The 16,366-nt window shown below is 43.2% G+C and overlaps 2 long non-coding RNA genes across 3 annotated transcripts in view; both read right to left on the reverse strand.

The window, feature by feature from the left end:
• The window catches only part of LOC138742717 (uncharacterized), a 135,850-nt gene that overhangs the window by 118,669 nt on the left and 815 nt on the right, over nt 1-16,366 (reverse strand). The window lies entirely within an intron of this gene.
• On the reverse strand, nt 7,837-16,208 carry LOC138742718 (uncharacterized). The gene is made up of 2 exons (XR_011344373.1): nt 13,779-16,208; nt 7,837-11,328 (listed from the first exon to the last, which is right to left on the reverse strand). It is a non-coding gene; the product is annotated as an uncharacterized lncRNA (long non-coding RNA).

Raw genomic sequence — 16,366 nt, forward strand, 5'->3', positions numbered from 1 at the left:
TGCAGGTTCTGTCGAGTCCCCGTCACCCTATTTTTTTTTTAAATTAGGCATACAGCATTGTAACAGATGAATTCACTCCTATAAGTCCAAATTACACCCCATTTTGAAGGGTGGGTAGAAACTGGAGCCCCCAAGGAAAACCCACGCAGACACGGGGAGAACCTACAAACTCTTTACAGAGAGCTCGGGATTCGAAGCTCAGTCCCGATCGCAAGTGCTGTAACGGCGTTGCACTAACCGTACTGCTTGAGTAGATATTTATTTATCATATTGCCTCCATTTGTTCTGTGAATCAGATTTGTACCTAATGAATCCCCTTGTTTTATAATTACACCAAAAACATACACTAAATGCTAAAGGAACTCAACCAGTCTCGCTGCATCCATACAAGGTAAAGATATATTATCGATTTTCAGGCTGGACCCTTCCTCATGGTACAGTACAACTCCGATCATCTGAAATCAGATACTCCAAAATCTTCATTTATCTGAAAAGAAATTTACATTTTGGATAAGTGAGGATATCTGAAATCCTCATTTATCCAAAATTTTTGTAGAGCCGAACTGACCTCGCAGGTTGAAAAAAATTCACCCGACATGAAATTAGAACAATAATTGTCCTCGTTTCAGGAAATTCCCTCCCCTCTCTCTTTCCATTTCTTTTTTACCGTCCCATATTGACTCTCTCTCTCCAACTATCCCACTCAGCTGCAAGTGGTCGGAAGAGTCCTGGCGTCATCAAGGAGAGCGGCCTCCCGGACAGCAGCGTTGATGCCGGGCTTCCGGGTAGGAGGGGAGGTCTTGGAGATCGGCGGCAACCAGCACTTTTATTTGGTGAGAATTAAACATGATTTTAATGTTTTAAAAAGCCTTCCCTTGTTGTTTGTTGTTGGTTAAGCAGGTGATTTGCAGTTGCTACTGGGCTGTTTTTAAAAAAATGACCAGTTCTCCGAAAAAAAATGTTTATCAGACATAGGCCGGGTCCCGACCATTTTGGATAATCGGAATTGTGCTTAGAAGGAAAGAGCAGGATGAAAAGCGAGAGATGAAAGGGGGAAGAGCAGGAGGGGGAAGAGTCCAGAACCAGCAAGCCAAAAAGTGTTCATTGGATGGGTGAGAATTAATTTTGGCTCTGTCAAAGGAGGTAGAGGGAAAAGGGGAGAGAGAAAGGTAAAGGAAAGGTGACAGGGGGAAAGAAGAAGTGAGCGGGGCGGTGGGAGTGGGGGTTTAATGGAGACCAGGGCACCCAGACAGAAGATGATGGGCTGTTCCCCCAATTTGTGGGAGGTCTTAGTCTAGGGCAGCGCATGAGGCAGACATGGGAGGTGGAATTGAAATAGATGGCCACTGGAAGATCCCCGCTATTGCAGCAGACAGAGACGAGGTGCTCAACAAAGTGATTATAGCTATTTCCTTGACTCCATTTCAGTGCAGGGATTCCGACTGATGTGTTGCACTCTGTTGCACCAAGCTCGGGCTGTATTAATTGTGAAGCACATGGGAGCTGCAGCCCTCTTTGTCAATCATAGCATTCAGCTGCGCGGGACTGAAGGTTCCAGCTGATGTGAGGGACTGTATAACTGGAGCTGAAGGGTTCCACTGACTGACACTGGTCAGTTCGAAGCCCATAGCTGCCCACTTAATCAATGCTTCACCAGGATTTCATTATTATTCATGCCTTGCTCTTTTCCAACAGGAATATCTCTGTTCTGACCTCCAATTCCGACCCTGATGGTGATTACGGGGTTAGCAGGGGAGTTCTTCTTTATACCAGGACAGGTGTGGTAGGTGGGCAGAATTCTGGCAGTGCCTACGTGGATGCACTGTGGATCTTCCATGCAATATTGCCCCGTCGGCTAGTGTAGTGGTTAACACAATGCTATGATAGCAGCAGTGACCCAGGTTCAAATCTGCCACTATCTTTATCCGTTCCCTCACCTGTGTCACCGTGGGTTTCCTCCAGGTGCTCTGGTTTCTTCCCACATTTTAATTACGTATGGGTTCAGTAGGTTGATTGGTCATGTGGGCGTATTTAGGAGTATGGGCTGGAAGGGCCTGTTAGCATGCTCTATCTCAGAATTTCAGAGGGGCATCAGACAAAATTTGATCCATATCGTACAAGAGGACACAGCAAACCTCTCAAAGGACATTGCAGAGGGAGGGAAAGAGGTTGAGGGAGGGAATTCTGCTGTGGAATTGTGGTGTCACGATTGAGATGCCAAATAACGTAAGAGATGGGGAAGACGGTGGAGGTAGAGGACTGACGGAGAACTGTGCTAAATGAGCTGGCCTGAGGAAAACCACCGAAGAGCAGAGGGAGCAATCCTGCTACAGTGGTGCAGTGTGTAAAGTGCCAGAGACCCGGGTTCTATTTGGGTGCTATCTGGCGGAGTTTGTGTGTTCTTCCTGTGACTTTTTGGGTTTCCTCCTGGTGCTCTGGTTTCCCCCCACATCCCAAGGGAAGGGCGGGGCCCATTAGCCACTGTAAGTTGCCCCTGATGTGCAGGTGGAGGGGTGGAATTGGTGGTGGGGAAGCTGTTTGTGGGAATGTCTGTATCAGGAATGAATTGGTGTCAGCAAGTCCTTGAACTTGCAGAAGGTGCTTCTACACTTGGCCAGCAAGGGAAAGGGTTAAGAACTTCAAATTCCTGGGAGTCAACATCTCTGAAGATCCATCCTTGGGCCCCCATGACGATGCAATCATGAAGAAGGCTCGACAGCAGCTATACTTCATGAAGTGTTTGAGGAGATTTGGTGTTTCACCAAAGACTCTTGCAAATTTCTATAGGAGAACATTTTGTCTGGTTGCATCACTCTCTGGTATGTAGATGCCAATGCACAAGGCAGGGAATGACTACAGAGAGTTGTTAACTTGGCTATTGCCATCATGGGTACCCATCTTCACTCTATTAAGGACATCTGCAAGAGGTGGTGTCTCAAGAAACCAGCATCTATCCTCAAGTACCCTCACCACCAAGGCCATGTCTTCTTCCATATAACCATATAACAATTACAGCACAGAAATAAGCCAGTTTGGCCCTTCTAGTCCATGTCAAACACCTTCTCCCACCTAATCCCACTGACCCACACCCAACCCATAATTTTCCACACCTCTCTCATCCATATATCTATCCAACGTTTCCTTAAATATTAAAGTCGAGCCTGAAGCTCATTCCACACTCCCACCACTCTCTGAGTGAAGAAACTCCCCTTCATGTTTCCCTTCTACTTTTCTCCCTTCAATCTCAATCTATGTCCTCTTGTTTGAATCTCCCCCATTCTCAATGGAAAAAGCCTGTCCACATTCACTCTATCTGTCCCCCTCATAATTTTAAATACCTCGATCAAAACACACCTCAGTCTTCTACGCTCCAGCGAATAACATCCTAGCCTATTTGTTCTTTCCCTGTAACTCAAACACTAAAACTCAGGCAACATTTATGTAAATCTCCTCTACACCCTCTCTATTCTGTTGATATCCTTCCTATAATTCGGCAACCAAAACTGCACACAGTATTCCAAATTTGGCCTCACCAATGCCTTATACAACTTCAACTCAATACTCTGATTTATGAAGCCAACATACCAAAAGTTTTCTTCACCACCCTATCTATATATAACTCCACTTTCAGGGAATTATGTACCAGAATTCCTAAATCCCATTGTTCTACTGCACTCCTCAAATGGCGACCTTTTAATGTGAATTACCTTTGCTGATCAGTCTGACCAAAATGTAGCACCTCACACTTACCAACATTAAACTCCATCTGCCATCTTTCTTTCCACTCTTCTAAATGGCCCATTTCCCAGTGCAAGCTTTGAAAACCTTCCTCACTGTCCACCACACTACTAATCTTCGTATCATCTGCAGACTTTCTAATCTTTTGCTACAATCACAGCATCTGCGGTTTCCGTGGAAAGAGCTGGCAGACAAAGTGATGGAGGCAGGAATGTTAATTTCCTTTACAAAACATTTGGATAGCAGCAGAGAGAGTTGGGAGGGGGTTGGAAACGTATGGGCCTAATGCAGGCATGTGGGATTAAAGCAGGAGAGCGTGATGTCCGGTGTGGACAAACTAGGCCAGTAAGCCATGATGGAAGACTTTGTGGGTCTATTGTCCAGATGTGGGCATGGATGGGCATTTAACAAATCCTGGTTTCTGATTCTTCCCACAGTTTTCAGAGCTAAGCTCCTAGATTTTCCTTCATTAATTAACCACTGTAGAAAGCAGCATGAAGTGTGGTTTCACCAGCCGAATGTTAATCAGTAGGAACAAAGTCTCCATTTGTCAGCGACAGTTTAAAGCAGTATAGTTGATTTATTGTCTCAGTCAAATGAGTTAGTGTCCAAATGTTGCTGGAGAATTTGAAGGATACCCACCAGGGTTTTTAAAAACAGTCGTGTATAAAATTCCATGGTCCCTGCTCTAAGGTGATACAGGACATCTGCAACACTGCTCTATGAATTTATTGGCACAACATTCACAGAATTGTGGGAGAATGAGGGGCTCAGTGGCTGAGGGACCACATACACAGGCTTTGGGTGTCTCGCGGTCAGGGGACCCACCCGGGCTGTGGGCTGCTGGAGACAGGCTCACATGAACCAGGTATTGGAGCCAGGATTCAAGAGGGTGCTGAGGGCCGAAGAGACTCGGGTGCTGAAGGCCCCCTGAGGTTTGCACCTGGAGCTTGGGTTGCCAATTAATTAAACAAGAATCTGAGCGGCTGCAGAGGCTGCGGGAGCGCTGGAGGTGAATCCACGGACAGTCGGGGGCTCTGAAGGGACTTTCTTTTGTAACTTAAGAGGCACCGGGCAATGCTCATGGTAACTCTTTGCCTATCTTAAGGTGGGCAAAAGTTAAAGCATTTCATGTATATTGCATTTTTTATGTATTATTACATGACAATAACAGGAAAATTAAACCTTGAATTTTAAACCTTGAGAACAGGCCCTTCGGCCCATCCACAGTGACCATGAACCCACATCCAATTATCATCTTTTGTCTGTTGGCCTGTGCTCCTACCCCTGCCCTTTCTTCCCTTCTCTCCTGCCTTTTAATTCAGGTACCTGCCTGCTTTGAACAAAGCCTCAGGCCCGAAATGCCGGTTATACATCTTTATACCTCCTGCGGATGCTGTGGGGCCTGCTGTGATCCTCCAGCACTTCTGTGTTTTTAACTACAATCACAGCATCTGCTGATCTACTGCAAGAGAGAACAGGCCCTTTGGCCCATGAACAATCCCAAATACTATCCTATTTCCATCTATTGGAGTATGAGAGCTTATTGAAATAGACATAAGCACAATGTGCAGATGCAAATTTCTTACCAGCTGCAGCCATACAGGGGAATATACATAAGGAATAGGGACAGGAGTCGGTCATCTGGTCCATCGAGCCTGCTCTGCCATTTATTAAGATCATGGCTGATCTGATCATTGATTCAACTCCACCTACCTGCCTTTTCCCCATATCCCTCAATTCCTTTTTTATGTAAAGATCTATCTAATTCAGTGGTTCTCAACCTTTTTCTTTCCACTCACATCCCACTTTAAGTCATCCCTATGCCATCGGTGCTCTGTGATTAGTAAGGGGTTGCTTAAAGTGAGATGTGGGTGGGAAGAAAAAGTTTGAAACCCACTGCTTTAATCGTACCTCATTGTGCACGGTTTCATAACTCCAAAGGAAATGGGCCAATGAGAATTTTTATCAAGCAAAATATTTCAGAAATAATTTGGTCTAGAGCAGTGATTTTCAATCTTCCCTTCCCACCCACATCCCACCTTAAACAATCCCTTACTAATCACAGAGCACCAATGGCATAGGGATGACTTAAAGAGATATGTGAGTGGAAAGGAAAAAGGTCAAGAACCATTGATCTAACTGAACCTTAAATATGTTTAATGAAGTCGCCTCATCTGCTTCCCTGGGCAGAGAATTCCACAGATTCAGTACTCGCTAGGAAAAACAGTTTTACCTCATCTCTGTCTTAAATCTACTCCCCTGAATCTTGAGGCTGTGTCCCCTAGTTCTGGACTAACCTACCAGTGGAAACAATTTTCCTGCTTCTCTCCCTTTTATAATTTTATATGTTTTTATAAGATCTCCTTTCATTCTTCTGAATTCCCAAGCGATTTGGTACCTCCTCGTAGGTCAACCCCTTATCTCTGGAATGAACCTGGTGATACACCAACTACAGTAACATTAAGTCACCAATAGTGATACACAATCAATTAAGCAAAGTCTGAAGTTATTGGAACTGAAGAGATGGACAGCATCCCTTGTGTTGCTGGCTCTCCCTGACCCGGATTCGAACTGGGGGAAGGCTTGTGGCATGACAGCCTTTATGGGGGAGAAAGGGGAGGCGTCATGAGCCGGCCAGTAAGAGCAGGGTCAACCAGAAAAAGTCATATAATTTACATATTTCACCACACAAAGTTATACCATGAGACAATAAATATAAAAGGATAGAAAAATCAATATTCATTCTAAAAGATAAAATGGGCAGCATGGGTCAAAATGGCCAGAATCAGCTTGCACCATGCTGTAAATACAATATAATCCAAAAAAAATTAGTCAGGCAAATAATACTCTCGCCAACTCTCCCCAGATTCTGCCTCTTATCACCATGCCCATACCAAATTAACTCATCTGTGTGGGATGTGGGAGGATAGTGGATCAGGCAGAGGAAATCCCTGTGGTCATCGGGACAATGCGCAAACCTCACCCAAGGTCAGGATTGAACCTGGCTCTCCCGACGTGTGAAGCAGCAGGCTTCCCCAGCTGTGTCGCGCTGTTGCCGTAACCTATTGGGACTGAATGAAAGCATCCTATCACGCACCCAGGAAACTTTATCATGAGGCCCTTTTCCCTTTGCAAATCTGTCATGGACTTGGTGATACACTTAACAGACAAAGGTTACATTAGACTCTCATAAACATTCTGCAGGGTTATATTGGGGATCGGGAAAATGCCTTTAGATCTCAATTTTTAAATAAAAGGAAAGGTTCAGTTAATGTTGCTGCTAGGTCAAGGTTCTGCTTTCCATCATGTGTCACTGATCTTCTCTCATTCCCATTGATTTAATCCAATTCATTGAGGGATTGGGAGATAAAGCCAGGCCAAATGTGAAAAGTCTTACTTTACTTGATGCAGCACTTAACCCATCCCTTTCAGGATGTGAAGGGTATTTATGCAGTCATAGATTCGCACCGTGTGGAAACAAGCCCTTTGGGCCAACGTGCTCATACCAGACACTGGTGTCTGTCCCTCGAAATCCATCCTATCCATGTGTCCATCCAAATGTTTCTTAAAATTTGCAACAGTACCTGCCTCAAGCACCTCCTCCAGCAGCCCGTTCCATACACCCACCTTCCTCTGCGTTAAAAGGTTACCCCTCACGTTCTTGTTAAATCTCTCCCCCTTCTGTTTAATCTGATGGCCACTGGTTACTGATTCCCCTACTCTGAGCAAAAGACTCTCTGTTCACCCAATTTATTCCTCCCATGATTTTGTACACCTCTGTGAGATCATCCCTCATCCTGCTGCACTCCTGGTCAACCTCTCCCTACAGCTCAGACCTCTGAGTCCTGGCCACATCCTCTTATACTCAATATGTTGATTTATGAAGCCCAATGTGCCAAAGGCTCTCTTTGCAAACTTATCTACTGTACCTGTGACATAAATTTCAGGGAATTCTGTACCTGAATTCCCAGATCCCTCTGCTCTACCTCGCATCTCGGTACCCTGCTGTATACCATGTATGTCCAAGCTTGGTTTGTCCTTCCAAAATACAACCCCTCACATTAATCTGCATCAAATTCTATCTGCCATTTTGCAGCCCATTGTTCCAGCTGGTCAAGGTCCCTCTGCAAGCTTTGAAAGCCTTCCTTGCTGTTCGCTACACATCAATCTTTGGGTCATCTGAAGAGAGCATGTTCCAAACCCACCACCTCTTTCAGCTAGAAGAACAAGGGCAGCAAAAAACATGGAGACCTCATCACTTGGAGGTTGAAGTTGAAGTTGAAGTTGAATTTCCTAACATCTGATTGCACACGTACAATCCGATGAAACAGTGTTCTCCAGTCCTCAGTGCCAACATTCCAATGCATAATCAAATGTAACACATATACAGATAATTAATACATACCCATGACAAATAAATAAATAAATATTGCTTGCTCTCTCTCTCTCTCTCTCTCTCTCTCTGTCTATATATATATATATATATATATATATATATATGAGAGTCTCAGATGGTTAGTGTGAACAATTCCTTTGGTCGTTCAGCATTCTCACTGCCCGAGGGACAAAGCTGTTCCTCAACCTGGAGATGTTGGCTTTAATACCCCTGAATCTCTTCCTTGATGGGAGGAGTTGAAAGATGCTGTGTGTGGGATGGAAGGAGTCCTCAATGAATTTGTGGTCCCACATCAGACAACAATCCCTGTAGCTCATTGTCAATTGCAGAGAGGGAGACCCCATTGATCCTCTTTACCACTCTTATGGTCCTGTGGAATGACCTCTGATCCAATTCTCTACAGCAACCGTGCCACACCGTGATGCAGCCGGCCAGGATGCTCGCAATAGAGGTCCTGTAGAAGGTTGACATAATGGTGGCCGGTAGCCTTGCCCACTTCAGTCTTCTCAGGAAATGCAGTCAATGTTGTGCCTTCCTAACAATTAAGGAGAAGTTCTGTGCCCCGATTAGAGTTCTCTCCACTATAGAATTATTGATGTGTAGTGGAGGGTGGTCGTTCCTGGTCCTCCTGAAAGTTCCCAATTTAGGGGGAAGCAGAGTTTGCACAACACAGCGACAGTGACCCGAGTACAGATTCCCACGCTGTCTGTAAGGAGTTTGTTCATTCTTCCCATGTTTAGGTGGGTTTCCTCTGGTGGAGGGCGGGGGGGGGGGGGGTGTTCTGCTTTCCTCCCACCCTTTGAAATGTATGGAGGTTGCAAGTTAATTAGGTGTACTTGGGCAGCACAGGCTCGTGGGCTGGAAGGATGCAGTATGTCCAAATTTGACAGTCAAGTTGTTATTCTTGCACCATATCATGAGATTTTTCACCTCTTCTCTGTAGTGCAACTCATTGTTGTTCCTGATGTTGCCCTCCCAACTGCACACCAACCTGATTTAGAAATGTACATTATGTACCACTGTTCCTACACTGTCACTGGGTCAAAATCCTGGAACTGCCTCCCTGAAAGCATGATGGGTACACCCATCCCTGCTGCCAATCAAGGCAACAACTCACCACCACCTCCTCAAGGGCAACTCGGGATGGGCAATTAAATGCTGGTTCAACCTGTGAAGCCCACATTCCACGAATATATTTAAAAAATGAGCTTTGTAAATTATTTCCAACTGCTTCCTGAAGGACAAGATTAGGTCATAATGGCCATTTGCAATCACACACGAACTTGGAAGTAAATCTGCCAACACGTGCTGAAAAAAGTATAAATTATCTTGCATTTTGGGACTTGCTTGCCATTCAAAGTATGAGAAAATGCCGGCAGGCGCTCGGATGAAAAGGTAGGGGAGAGGGACAGGGGGAGGAGCATGGTCTCAAAGGCAGGAAGGAATAGGTGGATAAGGGAGGGGGGAACACCAGCAAACATGTAAATGGAGAGGGAATGGGGTGGAGAGCTGGAGGACAGAAGGCAAAGCGACAGGGAAGGAAGAGAGAACAGAGAGTAGGCTAGCAGAAACCGGAGAGGTCAATGGTCTGTGACTTGGTGGGGAACATGCACATAGTGGTGCTTAAGTGCACATTGTCTTTGTTCCTTCTAATAAAGGGGGGGGGGGGGGGGTTATGAAGTGTTGCTGGAGCAGTCCAGATGAATAACCACTCAATGAAATCCATCTGACATCGATGACTTTCATGCTACAATTTTTGCCACCTCATCAATCTGGGACATTAACTTGGTTTTATCTCCACAGCTATTGCCTGACCGGCTGAGCATTGCTTCTTTCATTCCTCCTGGTGGAAGAGGCCGAAGCCAGAGGTTGTGGAGCCAGTGAAACTTTGTCAAGCTGGAGGACAGGATTCCTCTTGCAAGCCATATCTGAATCAATGGACATCCATTGAAATCTTCTCTTCTCATCAGTGGGGTGGCATAGATAGTGTAGTGGTTAGCGCAATGCTACTACATCACCAGCGACTGGGGTTCGAATCCCGTGCCTGGGGCTCTCCCCGTGCCTGCATGTTTCCTCCAGGTGCTCCAATTTCCTCCCCCCTTTAAAACGTAGGTTCATTGGGATATTTAGGATATCTGAATTCTGTCTCTAAACCTTCATGCCCACTTATTTCCTTGAAGGTGTCCCTTAAACCTTTACCTCTTTAACAAAGCACTTTGTTATTATCCTTAATGTCGATCAGTGCTCATTGGTCCTTAGTACTACTCAGAATTTCCTTGGGAGATTTTGCCAGATTAAATAACTGATAAAAAATATTGTTGATGAATTAGTCCTCGTCAGAAAGTCTCCAATTGAAATATGAAGCAGCAGGAAAAGAAGTTTGATTATATTTATTCCCCAATGTCCAAGCTTCCTGTTCTAATGTACATTCGTGTCTTCCCACTGTTCAGAGGCTCTGTCTCTGCCAGACATGCAGCAACAAAATTAGGAACTGCCATTATGGAGACAGAGGGTCAATGAGTGGTGCAGCACGAACGGGCCCTTTGGCCCAACTCATGCTTGCTGACCCAATCAGCATTCTGGGCCTGTCCCTTTTGCCTTCATTTAGCCCATATCCTTTAAAACCTGTCCCGCCTCAATATCTGTCTAAATACGATGTGAAAGTCGTAACCACTTCTATCGTTTTCTCTGACACCATGTTCCATAGCCTCTGGGTGAAAACTTGCCTCTCCTGGCACTGTTAAATCTCTCCCTCTATATATAGAAGAATGTTAAGAGATACATATATTTGGGAGCTTCCAGAGAACTAAGAACCCTAATAGGATTGATATGTCTAATAGGGTTATTCTCAAGAATTATTTAATTTAATTGAATTGAATACAGAGAAATGTGAGGTGTATTTTGGGAAGTGTAGAACCTATGGTAGTGATCGTGGGAGTGTTTTAGAGCAGAGGGTGTATAGCTCCTTGAAAATGGGTTCACAGGTTGAGATCAAAACGGCTTTTGACACAGTGCCCTTCTACTGAGGTCCTGGGGAAGAGGCAGTTGGGAGGTCATGTTGCCATTGTATAAGACAACAGTGACATTTGGAGTATTGTGTTCAGTTTTGGTCACTGTGCTACAGGAAACGTATTGTGAAGCTGGAGGTGGTGCAGAGCAGATTTACAAGGATGCTGCCAGGACTTGGGGGCCTGAAAAAAAGCGAGATTTCGGCATAGATTAGTGTTACGACATAGACCAGCAGCAACAGAAATTCACCAAGGCAATGATATTTTAAAAAAACAATAATAATTTTGTATTATTAATTATAAATCGCATAACACTTCTTACTTAACTCTAACTTAACCCCACTATGCGCAAACGTATGTGTGTGTATTGGGAAGGGTTGTGGCTGTCATGTGACAGCGCTGTCCCATAACTTGCCGGAGGACACACCAGCTGCCAATCAAGGTTTGGTTCCGCCCCACCCATTATTGCACATCTAGCTGTTAGTCCAATGTAAATTACCTGGACTGCACTGTCCACCCTGCCTGTACTTGGCCTTGGACCATTGGCTGTTGTAACTAGATTAACCTTCCTGCCACTGAGCTATTGGCCCCCAGTAAATGATGTGGGCTTGTCCCTTCAGCGCTATAAAGGGGTCCTGTGCTCTTTGCTTTCTATCTTTTGCCAGCTTGGGACCACGCTGTTTCTCTCCAGGCCAAGAAATGTGAAGGGTTCTGGAGAAACTTGGTAAGATGTGCACTAGGGTTGGGGGGCATTTAATTAGTGTCCCTTGTAGCCTAGAGCCGTGCCTGCACCGAGTCAAGGGGTGGTGGGGCATCACCAGTTCATTGTGTGTGTGTGTGTGGGGGGGGGGGGGAGTCCCAAATCATTACAGTTTAGGCATGATTGTTAAAAGTCAATTTTTTTTAATTCTGTCTCAGAAATCTTTCATGTTGAAACTCTGAATCTTTACTGTTCTCAGAACTTACAACTTCTTGTAGAGTTGTTTTCAGAGAATGGTTTCTTCATACGAATGATTTCCCTCTCTTGCACGGAGGTTACAGAACTTGTTTTAATCTTGATTTCACACCCTGGAAAGGGTTACTTGAAGTGGCTATTTAAAAATGGATATGATAGAATAGCCCTCTTTTGACAAAGAGACAGTGAAATGGCTCTTTCTCTTCAAAGCCACTGATTCTGTGTACCTCCCATGACAAGGAGAATATAACTCAACAGAGCCTCTCTCACTGAAGGCTATTGCAGTTCATCCTTCAGTTGATGACTGGTACAATATTAAAGATTCCTTCTTGGAGCCATAATCATATTACATGCCATCACTCTTGGTTCTGTTTGAAGTCTCATCTTTTCCAAAAGTTTGAGTTGATGGTTCCGATTTATCTGCTCAGGTCACAAGTGGATGGCTTTGTGTGTGCACAGATTATTGAAGCAAAGGCCAGCTTGTTTGAACAGATACCATCTCTCAGCAAACACTATTGTCTTTAGTTTCAATGAAGAATCTCTTCTGACTTTTATGGTTGTTTATAGAGCTTCAACAGAACAGTGAATTTGAAACACTTCAACTCACGAAGTGGTTTCTGTGTGTAAATGTCTGTGTATATCCCTGTATCCAACTCACAAAGACCCTTTTCTAAGAAATATTTATAATTTAACCTGAAGATTAATAATAGCACAATTCCATCACACCTCCTTCCAATGGAAGAAATGTTGAACTTTTTAAAGATCAAAATTTTAAACTGCAATCTACTATTTATCTGGTATATTTCACATTCTTATGTTATACAATATAATACACAGATATTGCAGAAACAACATGCAAATTCAACAGCTTTAAAGGCAATCAGTAATCACATTACCCTTGCCTTTAATATGAGTTATTATTAAATCATATTCTTGCAAAATCAAACACCAATTTAACAATCATCTATTTTTATTGTTTATTTTACTTGAAAACACTAAAGGATTGTGATCAGTGTAAACCATAATTGGTCCCATAACTTTGCAAATGTATACCTCAAAATGTTGCAAAGCCTATACAAGGGAAAATAATTATTTTTCAATAGTAGAATAATTATTTTGGTGTTGATTGAAATTTCTGAGATATATAAGCCACTGGATGGTCAATATTATCACAGTCATTTTTTTGTGATAGAACAGCTCTTGCATTGACTGCAAAAGAAAATGGCTTTTCAGTCAGGTGATTTAAGCACAGATTTGTGACATAAAATGGCTTTTCAGTTTGTCAAATTCTTCCTGACAAATGGTTGTCCAAATAAACTTTACACCCTTTTTCAAAAGGTTAATCAAAGGAAGAGCAATATCAGCAAAGTTTTTACAGATATTTCTATAATACCCTGCCATTCCTAAAAATCTCCTAACACCTTTCTTACCCATGGGAATCTCAGAAATTGTCTGAACATTTGCTTCTATAGGTGCCAATTTTCCTTGATCAACAACATAACCAAGATAAGTAATTGTAGTATGACCAAATTCACTTTTAGCTAAATTAACAGTAAAGTTTGCTTCTGAAAGTTTATTGAACAATTTTTTTTAATGAAATCATATCTGCTTCCCAAGTGTCATTCCTAGTAACCAAATCATCAATATAAGCATCTGTAAGCTTTAAATCTTAACTCACAGAATTGATCTTCCATTGAAATGTTTCTGGAGCATCCTTCATTCCAAATGGTAGAACATTTTCTTCATATAGACCTGATGGTGTTTCAAATGCAGACATTTCTCTACCTTTCCCTGTTAAGGGAACATACCAGTAACCTTTTAACAAGCCCATTCTCATAAGAAACTTAACCTTTCCAACCTTGTCCACACAATCATCCACCCTAGGGATAAGATAAACATCTGTCTTTGTTACTGCATTAACTTTTCTAGGATCAGTGCAAAATCTAACTGTCCCATCTGATTTAGGCACCAGGACACATGGTGACCTCCAATCTCAGATAGAACGTCTAATAATGTCATTCTTTAGCATATCTTCACTCTCTTTTCAACATGCATTCTACATAGATGTTGTTTGATAGGTTTTGCTTCTCCATCATGGCAAGGTATTGAAGTTCTCTGAGGCCCATCTGGAAACAAGTTCTTAAATTTTAAAATTAAGTGTTTCATTTGTTCCTTTTACTGGGGCTGCAGATGAGCCAACATTTCATCCAAATACTGCAAAATGCTTGAATTAGATGGGGAAAAACTGGGACAATGTTTTCTTTAAAGTGACACTCACAAGAATCAGCTTGTATCGTCTCATGATACATAATCTTCTCAGATAATATCTCTGGTGAAGGCTGCATCTTACTAACATCCAAATTCTCAATAGTAAAGTTTCAACATGTTGACATGTCAACTCTGTGTTTTATGTTTTAAATAGGTAGTTGACTTAATTTACTTTGGATTCTATTTCGTACAGTCCTGAAAATTTTGCCCTAAGAGGATTAGAATTTATTGGGAACAAAATTAACACTTTATCCCCTGGTTTAAAAATTCTCTCTCTTGCCTTTTTTTTTAATCATACCAGACGTTCATTTTATTTTGAGCCATTTTCAAATTCTCCTCTGCTATTTTACAAACTTTCTGCAAACAATCTTGAAATGTTGAAACATAATCTAACAAATTCAACTACACATCCTTGTTGTTCCTTTCAATGACAGTCAGCGTCCTCTAACTTCATGTCTAAATACCAACTCAAAAGGAATAAAACTAACGATTCTTGTACAGACTCTCTCACTGCAAACAAAACCAAATGGACACCTTCATCCCAGTCCTTCTCATTCTCACAACAATAGGTCCTCAACATGGGTTTTAGGGTCGAATGGAATATCTCCAAGGACCCTTGAGATTCTGGGTGATATGCAGATGATGTGATTTGTTTAGCTCTCAATTTATAAACTAACTGCTGAAACAATCCTGACATAAAATTACTCCCCTGATCTGATTGAATCTCATTAGACAGACCAACCAAAGTGAAAAACATCACAAGAGTACATTACACAGTCTTAGCTTTAATATTTTTAAGTGGTCTGGCTTCTGGAAACCAGAAAGCCGTACACATGATAGTCAACAAATATTCATTTCCAGCTTTCATCTTGGGAAATGGGCCAACACCATCCACAATAACGTTAGAAAAGATTCTCCAAAAGAAGGAATCTGTTTTAAAGGACTTACAGTGGGGCCTTGATTAGGTTTCCCCGCAACCTGACAAGTGTGCCAGGTCTGACAATATGTCCCAACACCTTTTCTCAGACTAGGCCAATAAAATTGTTTCATAGCTTTATAGACTGTTTTTTTTTTACCCCAAGATCCTAAGGTTAAAATTTCATCCCCACAACTTTAGAACCCGGGTCATTGGCATTCTGATAGCATTGTGATAACCTCTTTTTTTGAGTTCATCATATAAAGTTACATACAAATTTTTAAGGAAAACAGAGCAAGTCATTTTTTATAGATACAAGTATCAAAAAAAGGATAGCACTGCATTAGATGGTTCCTTAATTCACATGAGGAACAAGTTTTTGAATTAATCTATGATAACCGTGATGGTAGGATTCAAACTTGTATTGGGACAGGAAGGAATTTGAATGATGTAGAGCAGTGGGTCTCAGTGGTTTTTTTTTACCGTGGGTGCTCTGTGGTTAGTAAGGGATTACTTAAAGGTGGAAAAACCCAACACCCAACCCCAACCCACCAATTTTCCCCTGCAACCGCTGCAGTCGTGTCTGCCTGTCCCGCATCGGATTTGTCGGCCACAAACGAGCCTGCAGCTGAAGTGGACATTTACCCCTCCATAAATCTTCGTCTGCGAAGCCAAGCCAAAGAAAGAAGACTTAAAGGTGGTATATGAGTGGGTTAAAAAAAATTGAGAAATACTAGGTGGTTTTAAGATGCAGCACCCAGGACCCAAGTGCAATTAGTGGGGCAAAGTGCCTCCAGCGCCTTTTAAGCTGAGGGGGGACAGCCCCAGTAAGTTGCCAACCCAGTGATTTAAGGGGGATCACGCCCCTGCGATGACGCGGTAAGTGACGTGTCATGCAAACTCGTCCCCCCCACCAGCTGTCGGTCTCCTTCCCACCATCAATCACCCCCCCCCCACCTACCCTGCGGCAGCCGAGCCCTCTCCTCTCCCCCACCACAGCAACAACCCCTCTCCTCTCCACAGCGCGGCAGCGACCCCTTTCCTGCTGATCGTGGTCCCTGCCTCTCCCCCTTGCAGCAGCG

This window comes from Narcine bancroftii, chromosome 9, assembly GCF_036971445.1.
Source record: "Narcine bancroftii isolate sNarBan1 chromosome 9, sNarBan1.hap1, whole genome shotgun sequence".
Classification (NCBI taxonomy): Eukaryota; Metazoa; Chordata; class Chondrichthyes; order Torpediniformes; family Narcinidae; genus Narcine; species Narcine bancroftii.